At 45.7% G+C, this 18084-nt stretch overlaps 1 protein-coding gene across 5 annotated transcripts in view; it reads right to left on the reverse strand.

The window, feature by feature from the left end:
• SRRM3 (serine/arginine repetitive matrix 3) overlaps positions 1 to 18084 on the reverse strand; it is a 648971-nt gene that overhangs the window by 476126 nt on the left and 154761 nt on the right. The window lies entirely within an intron of this gene.

Below are 18084 nucleotides of genomic sequence, written 5' to 3' on the forward strand. Positions count from 1 at the left end.
ATCGCTAAAAATTATATATTTAATGTAACAACTTGTTTAATAAAATTACAAATTTGTAAAGGGTTAATCATTGTAAATGTTTAAGTAATTTCTTTATAACCTTTTCATCTATTCTTGGACTGTAAGGAAAAGAGACATAAACTACTACTTCATCCAATATACAGTAAATCACCTCTAATATTTATGTAAAATGTTTAACTCAATCTCATATTACACAAACACACATATGTATACTATTAGCTGTTTTGTAGGGATGTAGTTAAAATTCCGGCTGTCGGGATCCTCGCGTTCAGGAGACCAACAGCCGGCATTTTAGCAAGAAACGGAAGCCGGACACCTACCCGGTATTCCCATTCAGTTGGTAGGTGCACACCACAAACCGAGTGTGAACAGAACATGTGGCGAGCGAATCGAGCCACCGGGCCCCAAGTGCGGCGAGCGCAGTGAGGGGACTCGCTGCTCTGCTGCCGGGATTCCAGCAGACGGGATGCCGCTGTCGGTATACTGACAGCCGGCATACCGTCTGCTGGTATATCATACCGGGTCTGTTTTGTATACATCAGTTTATATTTTACATCTAGGACTCTTTAATGTGACAAAAACCATAAAAATCCATGATGTGATCCCCTGACATAAATGATAAATCTAACCAGTAGTGTACTTCATTAGGGTGTACCCTGTAGTATTGCTAAAGCAGCATATGTCTGCATTGCTTCAAGTCATTGTGATTAATCAGTCTGGTGGCTTCAGCACACCTTGTCCTGTTTAACCTACAATGCTCCAATGTAAGACAAAACAAGAATAGCTTTTGCATTTAACTCATCTATTCTTAAATCCATTCTTCCTTACTTTAAATCAATTAATTATGATGGTAAAGTAACTACAGGATGATATGTTAAATTATATACTTAGGTTTCATACGTTCCACATTGCAATAAAGTTCAGCAGAATTATTCAGCTTCAATGTAAATAGAATTAGATTGCTGACATTTTATAAATGACAGCATTGAAATTATATTCCAAGAATGAAATATCCATACAGTATACTTTGCTGATCTCTTTAGCTGTAGTTGTGTTCTAATTAACATGTGGCTAACTAAATTGTCATAAAAGATCACCACAATTTACAATTTAGGTCACTAATAATAAAGCTACTATTATCATATAAAAATAACAAGCTTGCTACTGTAAAGTGTTAAAATGAAACTGGCTTGCGGCAGATGGCTCGGATGACATGTATGACTGCCATTAGCTAACCAAACGGGAGGGGAGTTCTAAATCTATCTGTCTAAATTATTTATTCTAATAGAGTGATCTAATCTCTTCCCCAGAAAATCCTATGAGGAACAGTTGAAATTTTGCATTTCCTGCCACCTAATTCATTTAAATGGTTGGGTGCAGTTTTAAACTCAATATTTTGGCCAAAGCTACAAATTAATTACATGGGTAACATCACTAGTAAAAACAATGTTGATTATTTTTTCATTTTCTTCTAAAGGCATTTTCGGCAGTTCAAAAACTGTGACTTGTTCTTGTTCTTTTTATGATTCCCAGTCTGTAGTTCTCTTTCTGATTTCCAGGGGAAAGCTCATCCACCCTGTCAGGAGAAAGCACATCCTCCACAAGCAACCTGCATACAGCATACTGTAATACTGATCCCTATACTTCCACCGTGGGCGTGTGGGTCTGGAGATGATGTGTTTACAGGACGCAGAGCATGTGGTTTACGCTAGCATTAAGTGGAAATATTCTACATATGATGGACTCAATGAAGTATCCTGAAAATAGATTTGCACAAACAGTAAAATCCAACTAATGAATCCAAAAATAAGCCAACAATCTCAGTTGACCTAATTAGCAAGGTGATTTGAGGGAAAGCATGCATTTCATCTACTCTTCATAGTATAAAACCATTAAACCAAAGTCAAGATTTTGCATATACTTGGCTATCCATGGTATAAAATGTGAATGCTGGATAATTATTTCATTTCCTTTCACGAGTAGCCTCTATATTGACATTACATACACCAGTCATGCAGCTAGACTTCTGGTCTATGCTTTCATAGCTTTATATTTATAGGTAAATAGAATTAATGTATTATTGACAATGGAAGTTGGGAGAGATGTATCAAACCTTTGAGGGACATAAAGTGGAGAAATTGCCCAGAGCAACCAGCTTTTGTCATTTTATAGACTGTGCCAGATAAATGATAGATAGAAGATTATTGGTTGCTATGGGCACCTTTTTCACTTTACCTCTTTAGAAGGTTTGATACAGCTCTCCTAATATAAGTGAAGTTACAAACATGATCATTATCCAACAAAAATATGCATCTATTGAAAATGTAATGAATCCATGGTGAAGACGATATGGCGACATTTCTTAGAAACATTACAAAGCCACAAAGGTTCCACAATGCTGTACACAGTCCAAAACTACATAGAAGAGCACAACTGACAGATATACATAATTACTGAACAGATGTGTCGTCAAACACCTTTTCTCTAATCGTGCCAAATAGCTCTGCATGGCGTACCATGGACATGTCAACCCAGCCATGCCAAGCAGTTTGTTTTTTTCTTAAAATTTGCAACTTATTCTCACCACTATTATGTGAAAACTATATTGCAAGCATACACGGACCACTGGGGCCAGCAGTGGTTGTACTTCTGTGTATGACTTAGTAACTGTTACGATTCCTGTACTCCAGACTGGAGAAGATCTTATGGCAGAGATCTGAGTACAGGAATGAAATACAGGTTGTGGGAGCTGGAGAGCCTAGTAACCCCTGGCGCCCTAACTCCGTTGTCTCGCCCGTGTTATCAGAAATCCCCTGCGAGACTATGGTTGCTTGAGCCCATGGCAGCCGCGTTCGAAGGGCGGATTATGTCTGCCCAACCCCGATGCCCCCGCAGGTCTTAATGGGAGACAAGGGGAAGTCCGAGACAGGGAGATAACAAGGGGCCCTCTGACTAAGCAACCAAGCCAGGGGTTACAAGCTAACTTAACTAAATCAAAAGGTATGTGCGGACTAGCCGCCAGGGAAAAGGACAACCAAGGATCCACGGATCCGACACTCCTATCCGGCACCGCTGGACACCAGAGTGGATCTTGTGGAAGCGGAATCCTCCGCAAAGCACCAGAACTCAAAATAAACACAATAATAAATAGTAGCGGACAAGCCGCAAAACACGGCTGCGCCGCGACTCACGAACACCACCAGATGTTAAAGGTGCTCGGTCAGACTCCAGGAACAGATGGTAACTTCCGAGTACTGGATCACTGAGAACAGGAACAAACGAACAGACCGGGACTGGGAACTCTCTCTGCAGCAGAATCAGGCAAACAGGAAGCTATCACCGGCGTCTGTGAGGAGTCCTGGGAGTGCTTTTAACAGAGAGTCTTCCAATCAGCTGTTTGGAGGCTGATTGGATTAAATGCCATGCAGCTGACAAGCTGCATGGCCAGGGAAACAGATGAGTGATAATTACAACATGCCGTGCAGCTGCATGCTACACAGCCAGGAAACCAGTGATGATATAAACTTAGACCCAGCAACGGGGAACACGATCCGACAGTGGCGTCCCCGTTGCTAGGCGCCGGCCGCACTGACGAGCGGACCCTCGGCGCCTAACAGTACCCCCTCCTTGAGGAGGGGTCAAGGAACCCCTAAATCCGGGTTTCTGAGGAAATTCTTGAAAAAATGCCCTTTTGAGCCTTGGGGCATGAAGGTCCTCATCTAGGACCCACGACCTTTCCTCAGGACCATAACCTCTCCAATGCACCAAAAAATAAAGCCGACCCCGGGACAGCTTGGAATCGAGAACCTTCTCAACCACGAACTCCTGCTGACCCTGTACATTAACTGGTGATCTCCCCTGAGGTTTTTTACGAGGAAATCTGCTAGATGAAACATATGGTTTGAGCAAAGAGCAATGGAAGGTATTTCCGATTCGTAACGTTTTTGGTAGCTGTAACCGGAAAGCAACTGGATTGACTTTTTTGATAATGAGAAATGGTCCAATAAATCTAGGACCCAATCTGGCTGAGGTTTGTCGAAGTTTGATATTGCGAGTCGACAGCCACACCCTGTCTCCTACTCTAAAAGTGCACGGCCGCCGGAACCTGTCCGAAAAATCTTTTTCCTTGAAAGCTGCTTTTCTGAGAGCTATGTGCACTTTTTTCCAAATAAGTTTAAGATGAGAGGTCAGGGCCAGAGAGGAGACAGAGGAATGTTGGAAAAAAGAATTAGCTCTGGGGTGGAAACCAAAAACTGCAAAAAATGGAGACACATTGGTAGAGGAATGACAGGCATTATTATAAGCAAACTCTGCCAATGGAAGAAACTCAGACCAGTCATTTTGGAGTTTGGCCGAGTACAAACGCAAATATTGTTTTAAGGATTGGTTCACTCGCTCAGTCTGTCCATTTGATTGTGGATGATAACCGGAGGTTAATGATAATTTCATTTTTAACGAAGCACAAAAAGACTTCCAAAACTGTGCAATGAATTGTGGACCCCTGTCAGAAACAATATCAGTGGGTAACCCATGGAGTCTGAAAACATGACGGAGGAACAAGACTGCCAATCCCTGGGCAGATGGCAATCGGGGAAGACCAATAAAATGAGCCATCTTACTAAAACGGTCCACTACCACCCATATGACTGTGCATCCAGCTGACAGAGGGAGATCCACCACAAAATCCATGGAGATATGTGACCATGGTCTAAGAGGAACATTCAATGGCATAAGTTGACCAATAGGCAAAGAACGGGGAACTTTATGCTGTGCACAGACCTGACACGAAAAAACAAACTCTTTAATGTCTTTAGAAAGACCAGGCCACCACACTGCGCGGGATACCAATTCAAAAGTTTTAGCGACTCCCAGATGCCCTGCAACTTTGCTATCATGAAATTCCTCCAAAACAGTTGCTCTCAAAAACTCAGGAACAAAAAGACGACCAGCAGGAGTATTTCCCGGAGCTTGATGTTGAAGCAGCTTCAATTGAGAAAAAACATCCTGTGTGAGACCTGCCTGAATGACTGAAGGCGGAAGTATGAGAGTAACAGGACTGTTGTCTTGAGCTGGAAGAAAACTGCGTGAGAGGGCATCTGCCTTAGTATTCTTGGAACCAGGTCTGAAGGTGATAATGAATTTGAAACGAGTGAAAAATAAAGCCCAACGAGCCTGTCGGGCATTCAGTCGCTTAGCTGATTCAATGTATTGAAGATTTTTGTGATCTGTCAAAACAGAAATGGTATGGGTCGCTCCTTCAAGCCAATGTCTCCACTCCTCAAAAGCCCATTTAATAGCCAGCAACTCCCGATTACCAACATCGTAGTTGGATTCAGCAGATGAGAATTTCCTGGACATAAAGGCACAAGGATGTAACTCAAGGGAATCTGGATCCTTCTGAGAAAGGATAGCCCCTACACCAACCTCCGAGGCATCTACCTCAACGATGAAAGGCAATTCTGGGTTGGGATGTCTAAGGACAGGGGCTGAGACAAAGGCTTGTTTCAAGGCCTGAAAAGATACTTTAGCTTCACATGACCAATTGGTAGGATCTGCTCCCTTCTTAGTGAGTGCCACAATGGGAGCAACTATGTCAGAGAAAGAGTGAATAAACCTTCTGTAGTAGTTCGCAAACCCTAAAAAGCGCTGAATTGCTTTTAAGTTGGTGGGTTGCGCCCAACTCAGGATGGCTTGGAGCTTCTTAGGTTCCATTCGGAATCCCCGAGGGGAAATAATGTACCCTAAAAAGGATACCTCCGTGACGTGAAATTCACACTTCTCCGGTTTGGCATACAAGTGATTTTCACGTAATTTCTTAAGTACCTGACGCACCTGGGTAACATGTTGTTCTATAGAGTCAGAAAAAATCAAAATGTCGTCTAAATAGACCACAACGAATCTTCCCAGAAACTCACGGAGCACATCATTAATGAGATCCTGAAAGACTGCCGGAGCGTTAGATAGGCCGAAAGGCATGACCAGATACTCATAGTGACCTGATTGAGTACTGAATGCCGTTTTCCACTCATCCCCCGATCTGATTCTAATGAGATTATATGCTCCTCTCAGGTCAATCTTGGAAAAAATAACAGCCGAACGTAGCTGATCAAAGAGGACAGAGATCAGAGGCAGAGGGTAAGTATTCTTTACTGAGATTTTATTCAGGGCTCGAAAGTCAATGCAGGGTCTGAGGGAACCATCCTTCTTCTCTACGAAGAAAAAACCTGCACTTAAAGGGGATTTAGATGGCCTGATAAACCCTTTCTCAAGACTTTCTTTCACATACTCATTCATGGCCACAGTTTCAGGACCAGACAATGCATATAACCTTCCTTTAGGCAACGTGGCACCAGGAATTAACTCAATGGTACAATCATAAGGCCTATGGGGAGGCAAAATATCCGCATTGCCCTTGGAAAACACATCCAAAAAATCTTGGTACTCTCCAGGAATATGTGCGGGCCTGGCAGCAGCTACTCGGATAGGAAGTGTAATACATTCTTTATCACAGATGGTACTCCATTGTAGAATCTCCCCAGACTGCCAATCTATGATGGGATTATGAAAGGCCAGCCAAGGGTGACCCAGAACCACAGGAACTGCTGGACAATGGGTAAGAAAAAACTCAATCTTTTCAGAATGTAGAGCTCCCACCGAGAGCAAAACAGGAGGTGTACATAGAGAAATAACCCCATTGGCTAAGGGACTCCCATCTAAACCATGCATGGTGATACACCTACTTAAGGTTAACTGAGGAATACCTAAGGCCTTGGCCCATGTTAAGTCCATAAAGTTTCCTGCAGCTCCACTGTCCACAAAAGCAGAGACCGAGGAACCGAGGCTGTCATAAGAAACTTTAGCAGGAACCAATAGTGAATTATTTGAGGAGATGAGCTGTAGACCAAAGTGAACCCCCTCACTATTCACTTGGTCAGGAAGTTTCCCGACTTGTTTGGGCAACTACGGGCAAAATGTCCCTTACCTCCGCAGTACAAACACAGACCAGAATTTTGCCTCCTGGTTCTTTCTTCCGGAGACAATTTGGAGAGACCAATCTGCATAGGCTCCTCCATGTCTATCGGAACGGAAGAAACACAGGGAAAAGAAACTACAGATGCCCCTTTCTCAGTCCTCCGCTCTCTGAGCCGACGATCTATTTTAATAGAGAGCTCCATGAGTTTATCAAGGTTCTCAGGAGCGGGATACTGAAGGAGGCTGTCTTTTATAGATTCAGATAAGCCGAGGCGAAACTGACTGCGCAGGGCAGGATCATTCCAGCCACAGTCGTTCGACCAACGGCGAAACTCCGTACAATAATTCTCTGCAGGATTCCTACCCTGTCTTAGAGCACGCAACTGACTTTCTGCGGATGCCTCTCTATCAGGGTCGTCATACAATAGCCCTAAAGATTTCAAAAAAGCGTCTACAGACGATAAGGCCGGATCGTCTGTCTTTAAACCAAAAGCCCAGGTCTGAGGATCCCCCTGAAGCAGAGAAATTATAATTCCAACCCGCTGAGCCTCCGTACCTGAGGAAACTGGTCTTAAACGAAAATACAGTTTACAAGACTCTTTAAAATTAAAAAACTGTTTTCTATCCCCAGAAAAACGGTCAGGCAGATGCATTTTTGGTTCAGGGATGACCCTCGGGGAAGTCCGTAACAGATCTTCCTGTGAGCTCACCCGGAGGGACAGATCCTGAACCATCTGGGTAAGTTCCTGAATCTGACTAACCAAAAACTGGCCAGGATTTGGCCCAACACCGGTGGGATTCATGAGGCCGACAAAATTCTCCCTACTGGATAAGTGAAAAAATTAACTCCTGTTGAAATTTTTTCTTTTGTCTGGCCGGTGATAATGTTACGATTCCTGTACTCCAGACTGGAGAAGATCTTATGGCAGAGATCTGAGTACAGGAATGAAATACAGGTTGTGGGAGCTGGAGAGCCTAGTAACCCCTGGCGCCCTAACTCCGTTGTCTCGCCCGTGTTATCAGAAATCCCCTGCGAGACTATGGTTGCTTGAGCCCATGGCAGCCGCGTTCGAAGGGCGGATTATGTCTGCCCAACCCCGATGCCCCCGCAGGTCTTAATGGGAGACAAGGGGAAGTCCGAGACAGGGAGATAACAAGGGGCCCTCTGACTAAGCAACCAAGCCAGGGGTTACAAGCTAACTTAACTAAATCAAAAGGTATGTGCGGACTAGCCGCCAGGGAAAAGGACAACCAAGGATCCACGGATCCGACACTCCTATCCGGCACCGCTGGACACCAGAGTGGATCTTGTGGAAGCGGAATCCTCCGCAAAGCACCAGAACTCAAAATAAACACAATAATAAATAGTAGCGGACAAGCCGCAAAACACGGCTGCGCCGCGACTCACGAACACCACCAGATGTTAAAGGTGCTCGGTCAGACTCCAGGAACAGATGGTAACTTCCGAGTACTGGATCACTGAGAACAGGAACAAACGAACAGACCGGGACTGGGAACTCTCTCTGCAGCAGAATCAGGCAAACAGGAAGCTATCACCGGCGTCTGTGAGGAGTCCTGGGAGTGCTTTTAACAGAGAGTCTTCCAATCAGCTGTTTGGAGGCTGATTGGATTAAATGCCATGCAGCTGACAAGCTGCATGGCCAGGGAAACAGATGAGTGATAATTACAACATGCCGTGCAGCTGCATGCTACACAGCCAGGAAACCAGTGATGATATAAACTTAGACCCAGCAACGGGGAACACGATCCGACAGTGGCGTCCCCGTTGCTAGGCGCCGGCCGCACTGACGAGCGGACCCTCGGCGCCTAACAGTAACAAATCTGTGTATTTAAAGTTTCTGATAGTTTTCTGGTAATTGCTGAGTGTCCGTAGGCATTCCTCCCATCATGTTTTGTTATGCTTAATCTGTGACTTCATACATGTTATATTATTACCTTTGTAACAAGAGTAGCAACCTAGTGTCCCCAGTACAATATGAGTGGCTTTGTATTTGGCTACAATGTAACTAAGAATTAATATTTTAAAAAGTACACTTTGCCACCCATGATGACACATCTAAGTAGAGCCTTGGTCTTGTGCCATATGGTAAAAAGACCCTAGGTGCATGATGACACATCTGTATATAGTGACAAAGACAGAAAGAGGGGTTGAAGGTGGACACAAATGGGGAGTGGGGAGCACAGTTGGGTATTGTGGAGGATGGAGAGTAAGAGGAGGGGTGGTAGACTTGGCTAAAGAGATGATTTTAAGAACACATTTGTAGGCAAGGAGGCTGGATGAATGTTTGATAGTCTTCCTGCTAGGATGCGCATAGGCATCTATTCACATAGCGGCATTACAATGGCACATTCTGCGCTTTAAAAATTGCCCTGCTAAAACAGGCTATAGATATATAGGGTGTACACACCCGCCGATGAACTACAGATTTATTGTTTGTCTCTAGAACAAACAGTATTTCTAGTGTGTACCCAGCATAGGTGTACACACGACGTGATGCGCAGTACAGCCTGACATTGACTATTCGATGTGGCCGGAGCCTGTGGTAATTTACCGCAGGCTAATTGATTCTCCAGGGCTATCCAATCTGCCCTGAATGCAGCCCGACACCAGCACTCATCAGAGATAATTTTTAGGGACCTGCTGACAAAGGGGGTAATTCCAAGTTGATCGCAGCAGGACATTTTTTAGCAGTTGGGCAAAACCATGTGCACTGCAGGTGTGGCAGATTTAACATTTGCAGAGAGAGATAGATTTGGGACGGGTGGGTTATTTTATTTCTGTGCAGGGTAAATACTGGCTGTTTTATTTTCACACTGCAAATTAGATTGCAGATTGAACACACCCCACCCAAATCTAGCTCTCTCTGCACATGTGATATCTGCCTCCCCTGCAGAGCACATGGTTTTGCCCAATTGCTAACAGAATTCCTGCTGCGATCAACTTGGAATTACCCCCAAAATCCCTGACAAGTGCCCTGTTTTCACAATCGCGGCAGTGAGAATAGTGGTCTAATTGGATCGCACGCCCCCCCCCCAAAAAAAAATAATAATAAGATTTTAAACCTACCGGTAAATCTATTTCTCCTAGTCCGTAGAGGATGCTGGGGACTCCGTAAGGACCATGGGGTATAGACGGGCTCCGCAGCAGACATGGGCACCTATAAAGAACTTTTAGTATGGGTGTGCACTGGCTCCTCCCTCTATGTCCCTCCTCCAGACCTCAGCTAGAGAACTGTGCCCAGAGGAGATGGACAATACGAGGAAAGGATTTTGTAAATCTAAGGGCAAGATTCATACCAGCCCACACCAATCATACCATATAACCTGGAATACACATAACCAGTTAACAGTATGAACAAACAACAGCAACGGTCCAAGACCGATTCCAACTGTAACATAACCCTTATGTAAGCAATAACCATATACAAGTCTTGCAGATTTTCCGCACTGGGACGGGCGCCCAGCATCCTCTACGGACTAGGAGAAATAGATTTACCGGTAGGTTTAAAATCTTATTTTCTCTTACGTCCTAGAGGATGCTGGGGACTCCGTAAGGACCATGGGGTTCATACCAAAGCTCCCAATCGGGCGGGAGAGTGCGGATGACTCTGCAACACTGACTGAGCAAATGCTAGGTCCTCATCAGCCAGGGTATCAAACTTGTAGAATTTAGCAAAAGTGTTTGACCCCGACCAAGTCGCTGCTCGGCAAAGCTGTAATGCCGAGATGCCTCGGGCAGCCGCCCAAGAAGAGCCCACCTTCCTAGTGGAATGGGCCTTTACTGAATGTGGTAACGGCAATCCAGCCGTAACATACGCCTGATGAATCGTGTTACAGATCCAGCGAGCAATAGTCTGCTTGGAAGCAGGCGCGCCAATCTTGTTGGCTGCATACAGAACAAACAGAGCCTCTGTTTTCCTAATTCTAGCCGTCCTGGCTACATCCAGGGACCTGGAATCCTCCAAGTCACTCGTAGCCACAGGCACCACAATAGGTTGGTTTATATGGAATGAAGAAACCACCTTAGGTAAAAATTGAGGACGAGTCCTCAATTCCGCTCTATCAACATGAAAAATCAAGTAGGGGCTCTTGTGAGACAAGGCCGCTAATTCTGACACCCGCCTTGCAGATGCCAAGGCCAATAACATGACCACCTTCCAGGTGAGAAATTTCAACTCAACCGTGTTAAGGGGTTCAAACCAGTGTGATTTTAGGAACTGCAACACCACGTTCAGGTCCCATGGTGCCACTAGGGGCACAAAAGGAGGCTGGATGTGTAGCACTCCCTTTACAAAAGTCTGGACTTCTGGAAGAGTAGCCAATTCCTTCTGAAAGAATATCGACAGAGCCGAAATCTGTACCTTAACAGAGCCTAAATTTAGGCCCATATCCACTCCTGTCTGTAGGAAGTGGAGAAAACGACCCAAATGGAAATCTCCCGTAGTAGCATTCTTGGTTTCACACCAAGAGACATTTTTCCGCCAGATACGGTGATAATGTTTTGCCGTCACCTCCTTCCTAGCCTTTATTAGAGTAGGTAGTACCTCTTCCGGAATACCCTTCTCAGCTAGGATCCGGCGTTCAACCGCCATGCCGTCAAACGTAACCGCGGTAAGTCTTGGAACATGCAGGGCCCCTGCTGCAACAGGTCCTCCCTTAGAGGAAGAGGCCAAGGATCTTCTGTGAGCATCTCCTGAAGATCTGAGTACCAGGCCCTTCGAGGCCAGTCTGGAACAATGAGTATTGTCTGTACTCTTTTTCGCCTTATGATCCTCAACACCTTTGTGATGAGAGGAAGAGGAGGAAACACGTAGACCGATTGGAACACCCATGGCATTACCAGAGCGTCTACTGCTATTGCCTGAGGGTCCCGGGACCTGGCACAATACCTCCGAAGCTTCTTGTTGAGGCGTGACGCCATCATGTCTATTTGAGGAACTCCCCAAAGACCCGTTATCTCTGCAAAGACTTCTTGATGAAGTCCCCCCTCTCCTGGATGGAGATCGTGTCTGCTGAGGAAGTCTGCCTCCCAGTTGTCCACACCCGGAATGAAGACAGCTGACAGAGCGCTTACGTGATTTTCCGCACAGCGAAGAATCCTGGTGGCTTCTGCCATCGCGACTCTGCTCCTTGTCCCGCCTTGGCGGTTCACATGAGCCACTGCTGTGACATTGTCCGATTGAATCAGCACCGACAGGTTTCGAAGAAGACTCTCCGCTTGTCAAAGGCCGTGGTATATGGCCCTTAATTCCAACACGTTGATGTGCAGGCAGGACTCCTGGCTTGTCCATAGTCCTTGAAAATGTCTTCCTTGGGTGACTGCTCCCCATCCTCGGAGGCTCGCGTCCGTGGTTACCAGAACCCAGTCCTGAATGCCGAATCTGCGACCCTCTAGGAGGTGAGCACTTTGCAGCCACCATAGAAGAGACACCCTGGCCCTGGGGGACAGTGTTATCTTTTGATGTAATTGTAGATGGGACCCGGACCATTTGTCCAGAAGGTCCCATTGAAACGTCCTCGCATGGAACCTGCCGAAGGGGATGGCCTCGTAGGCTGCCACCATTTTCCCCAGAATACGAGTGCATTGATGAACTGACACTCTTTTTGGCTTTAGCAGGTCTCTAACCATGTTCTGGAGGTCCTGGGCTTTTTCCAACGGTAGAAAAACCTTCTTTTGTTCCGTGTCCAGAATCATACCTAGGAACGCTAGTCGAGTTGTTGGAACCAACTGTGACTTCGGTAGATTGAGAATCCAACCGTGTTGCTGGAGTACTCTCAGAGAGAGTGACACGTTTCTCAGCAATTGCTCTTTTGATCTCGCCTTTATCAGGAGATCGTTCAAGTATGGGATAATTGTGACTCCTTGCTTGCGCAGGACCACCATAATTTCCGCCATTATCTTGGTGAAAATCCTCGGGGCCGTGGAAAGCCCAAACGGCAACGTCTGAAACTGGTAATGACAATCCTGTACAGCGAATCTCAGGTACTCCTGATGAGAGGGATATATGGGGACATGAAGGTAAGCATCCTTTATGTCCAGTGACACCCTAAAATCCCCCCCCTCCAGGCTGGCTATTAACGCTCGGAGCGATTCCATCTTGAATTTGAATCTTTTCAAGTACAGGTTTAGGGATTTTAGATTTAAAATGGGTCTGACCGAACCATCCGGCTTCGGGACCACAAAGAGGGTCGAATAGTACCCTTTTCCCTGTTGGTTCAGGGGAACCCTGATAATTACTTGCTGTTGACACAGCATTTGAATTGCAGCTAACACTACATCCCGCTCTGGGGTAGAAGTTGGTAAGGCCGACTTGAAAAATCGGCGTGGGGGCACCTCTTCGAATTCCAGTTTGTAGCCGTGGGAAACTATTTCCAACGCCCAAGGATTCACGTCTGACCTGACCCAGACCTGGCTGAAGAGTCGAAGGCATGCCCCCACTGGTGCGGACTCCCGCAGGGGAGCCCCAGCGTCATGCAGTGGGTTTTGTAGAAGCCGGGGAGGACTTCTGTTCCTGGGTACCAGCCGAAGCAGGTGTTCTCTTTCCTCTACCCTTACCTCTGGCAAGGAAGGAGGATCCCCGACCTCTTCTGGACTTTTGCGACCGAAAGGACTGCATGTGATATTGTGGAGTTTTCTTTTGCTGTTGGGGAATAAAAGGTAAAAAGGTAGATTTACCCGCGGTAGCTGTGGAAACCAGGTCCGCGAGCCCATCCCCAAACAACACGTCACCCTTATAGGGTAAAACCTCCATATGCTTTTTCGAATCCGCATCACCCGTCCATTGGCGGGTCCATAAAGATCGTCTCGTTGAAATAGCCATGGCATTGGCTCTGGAACCCAGCAACCCAATGTCCCTTTGAGCGTCTCTCATATACAAGACTGCGTCTTTAATATGGGCTAGAGTTAACAAAATAGCATCCCTATCTAGGGTATCAAGGTCAGCCGACAGGGTATCTGTCCAAGCTGCAACTGCGCTACATACCCATGCCGACGCAATTGCCGGTCTGAGCAAAGCACCAGTATGTGAATAAATAGACTTTAATGTAGTCTCCTGCCTGCGGTACGCAGGGTCCTTGAGGGCCGCTGTGTCTGGAGACGGCAGCTCCACTTTCTTGGACAGGCGTGTTAAAGCCTTGTCCACAGTGGGAGAGGATTCCCAACGTACCCTGTCCTGTGTAGGGAAAGGGTATGCCATATTAAATCTTTTGGGAATCTGCAGCCTCTTATCTGGAGTCTCCCAAGCTTTTTCAAATAACTCGTTAAGTTCATGAGATGGGGGAAAGTTTATTATCTGTTTCTTTCCCTTAAACCTGTGTACCCTCGTGTCTGGAACAGAGGGTTCATCAGCAATATGCAACACATCTCTTATTGCAATAATCATACACTGAATACTCTTTGTCACCTTAGGGTGCAATCTAGCTTCATCATAGTCGACACTGGAATCAGAGTCCGTGTCAGTATCTGTGTCCACAATTAGTGACAAGGGACGCTTTTGAGACCCCGACGGGCCCTGCGTGTCGGTCCAATCCGAGGATTGACCCCCTGATGCCTCCCTGGATTCAGCTTTATCTAGCCTCTTATGTAAAGATGCCACACTTGCATTCAACATATGCCACATGTCCATCCATTCCTGAGTCGGCACTACCGACGGGGACACACCACTCATCTGCTCCACCTCCTCCTTGGAGAAGCCTTCCGCTTCAGACATGCCGACACGCACGTACCGACATCCCACACACACAGGGATATACCTATAAGGGGACAAATCCCCAACCAGGCCCTTAGGAGAGACAGGGAGAGAGTATGACAGCACACACCCAGCGCCAAACTGACACTGGAAAATCCAGACAGCGCTTTTATATTATTATATAATGCCAATCTTCCTACTCACTGCGCTCCAATGTGCCCCCCTCCTCTTTTTCAGCCCTCTGAAGTGTTCAGCAGGGGAGAGTCCGGGGAGCCAGCGTTCTCTGCAGCCTCTGTGGAGAAAATGGCGCTGGTTAGTGCTGAGGGATCAAGCTCCGCCCCCTCCAGCGGCGGGCTTCGGTCCCTCTTCAATTTTAATAAAATGGCGGGGGATCATCTATTTGCAGCCTAATGTGACCTTTTTTTGACCAAAAACTAGGTTTATTGCTGCCCAGGGCGCCCCCCTCCCCCCCCCCCCCTGCGCCCTGCACCCATCAGTGCTTTCTGTGTGTCTGTGTGTGGGAGCAATGGCGCGCAGCTTACCGCTGCGCGCTTTACCTCATGAAGATCTGAAGTCTTCTGCCGCCTTTGACGTCTTCTTGCTTCTCATACTCACCCGGCTTCTATCTTCCGGCTCTGTGAGGAGGACGGCGGCGCGGCTCCGGGATGAACCCCAGGGTGAGACCTGTGTTCCGACTCCCTCTGGAGCTAATGGTGTCCAGTAGCCTAAGAAGCAGAGCCTATCATTTAAGTAGGTCTGCTCCTCTCCCCTCAATCCCACGATGCAGGGAGCCTGTTGCCAGCAGTGCTCCCTGAAAATAAAAAACCTAACAAAATTATTTTTTCCACAGAAAACTCAGGAGAGCTCTCTGCAGTGCACCCTTCTCCTCTGGGCACAGGATCTAACTGAGGTCTGGAGGAGGGGCATAGAGGGAGGAGCCAGTGAACACCCATACTAAAAGTTCTTTATAGGTGCCCATGTCTCCTGCGGAGCCCGTCTATACCCCATGGTCCTTACGGAGTCCCCAGCATCCTCTAGGACGTAAGAGAAAAGACATTTGTGGTCAAGTCCCATTTTTTACTGCCTGAAAAATTACAGCGGGAAATTGAATTACCCTTACAAATCTAATTGTGACGCATGAAAACACAGCAATACAAGAAAATCAGCTATAGATAAATTAATGTATATAAACATTTTGAGCAAGAAACAAACCTGACAACACCACTCAAAACAGATTCAGGTTTTCCTTTGCAGCTCTGCTGATAAATGCCTGTAGAGCAATACTGCCAAAAATAGACGGACATACTGTATGATGTTTCTTATAAGCTACATGAACAGCAACAACTTTATCATAATAACCAAACTGCAGTGCATGGTGTTCTTTTATGAAATTCCTAAATTCAATTTGAAGCAATACATCACTGCTTGTAATATAGTGTTGCTGCAGTACGTACAGTATCCATGAAGGTCATTTTGAGGTGACAAGTGGTGTACATCACTGTGAGAACTTACTGCACTTTCTTCTCTTTACATTTTACCTACACCAGCTTATTTCTCCCCTGTACAGATGATTTACCTTATGCTTTATATTGTGGATTCATTTCCAGTTTTTCTATGCTTTTTCTTCTTTCCAGGGCATCTTTATAGAAATGTATTATTTTTTCTGATCGCCTGCTGTTCTTCTCACTTTACTATCACAACTCATTTGTTATCACCTATCTTTTAGCAGAACTTTGTATGCAATGACAGATATGGGAGTAGAGACAGGTGCAAGTGTAAATTAGAGGCTGCGGGGAACAATAGTGTTTAATGCTGTTTTCAAGGTTCTTGTATGCTTTGCCAGATACTAAAGTGTACTCACCACATAATTTATGCTCTACATTTAAAGACTCTTACATTACACTATCACAACATGTTAATCAAGGACTGTTGCAAACTAAAACTAAAGTACACGATTGTAATGTGTATATATATAAATATATTTACGTCGTATTTTACATAAAACACATGCTCTCTGTATTATTTATTGGTCAGTATAGTGCTCTTTGTATTGTAGATCTGTCACTAAGATGCTGTTTTTATTACATGGTGGTCACTAGGATACTGTATGTATTGGATATAAATCAATAGGAAAATTTAGGTATTAGATGGTGGTTCCAAGAATGCTCGCAGAAACATATTTATGTCACTATGATGATCTCTTTATTGTATGGTTGCCGCTAGACTACAATATTGACTGCTGTCAATATTGTGTATTGCTCAGGATATTCTTTGTGTTGTATGTTACTAGGATGTGCTAACTTCTGAGTGCATGTAGACAGAGGTGATGTGATTTATTAATACAGTAGTCTGCTTGGAAATGTATTTTACTTTAACTATTTTGTATTGGCTCCACCTACAGCTGATTTGGCCTGACATGAATTATGACCATGAGGCCATGTTCAAAATTCATTGCAAGTACACTTTAAGAGGTATATTTACTAAAGTGTGGGATTCTACAAGTGGAGATGTTGCCCATAGCAACCAGATTCTAGCTAGTATCATCTAGAAAGTGTTATATACATGATAAATAGAATCTGATTGTTTGCTATGGGCAAAATCTACACTTCTAGAAACCCACACTTTAGTAAATATACCCAGTGCTGTAAGTATGGCGGTACGGGGCGGTACTGCGTGGCGGTACGAAATTGCCAGCCGGTACACAGAACCGCTGGGCCGACCATCATAGCCGCTGCTGTGTCAGAGAAGGAGAGGAGAGCACAGTGCGGTCCCTCAGTGCTCAGTCCGACTCTGGTCTCCGGCGGCGGCGTGTATCTTCTCAAGTGAGGCATTGATTCGTAAGCCAATCAGAGCTCACGGACCGGCAGCTGTGGCTCCTGATTGGCTGCTGGTCCGCAAGCTCTGATTGGCTAACAAACTGGCACCTCATTTGAGAATATACACGCACTGTGGGGGCATATGTGTATCCTGCACTGTGGGAGGGGGGGCATTTATGTATCTGGCACTATGGGGCATATGTGTATCTGGCACTGTGGGGCATTTGTGTATCTGACACTGTGGGGCATTTGTGTATCTGGCACTGTGGGGCATGTGTATCTGGCACTGGGGCATTTGCCTATCTGGCACTGTAGGGCATATGTGTACAGTATCTGGCACTGTGGGGGCATATGTGTATCCAGCACTGTGAGGGCATATGTGTATCTGGCACTGTGGGGCATATATGTATCTGCAATTGTGGGGTATAGATGTATCTGGCACTGTGAGCATTTGTGTATCTGGCACTACTAGGGTCATATGTGTATCTGGCCCCCCATATGTGTATCATGCCCCCATTTTAATTGGCCATGCCCCGTGTGGCATGTGGCCACACCCATTAATGTCA

Source organism: Pseudophryne corroboree, chromosome 2, assembly GCF_028390025.1.
Source record: "Pseudophryne corroboree isolate aPseCor3 chromosome 2, aPseCor3.hap2, whole genome shotgun sequence".
Lineage (NCBI taxonomy): Eukaryota > Metazoa > Chordata > Amphibia > Anura > Myobatrachidae > Pseudophryne > Pseudophryne corroboree.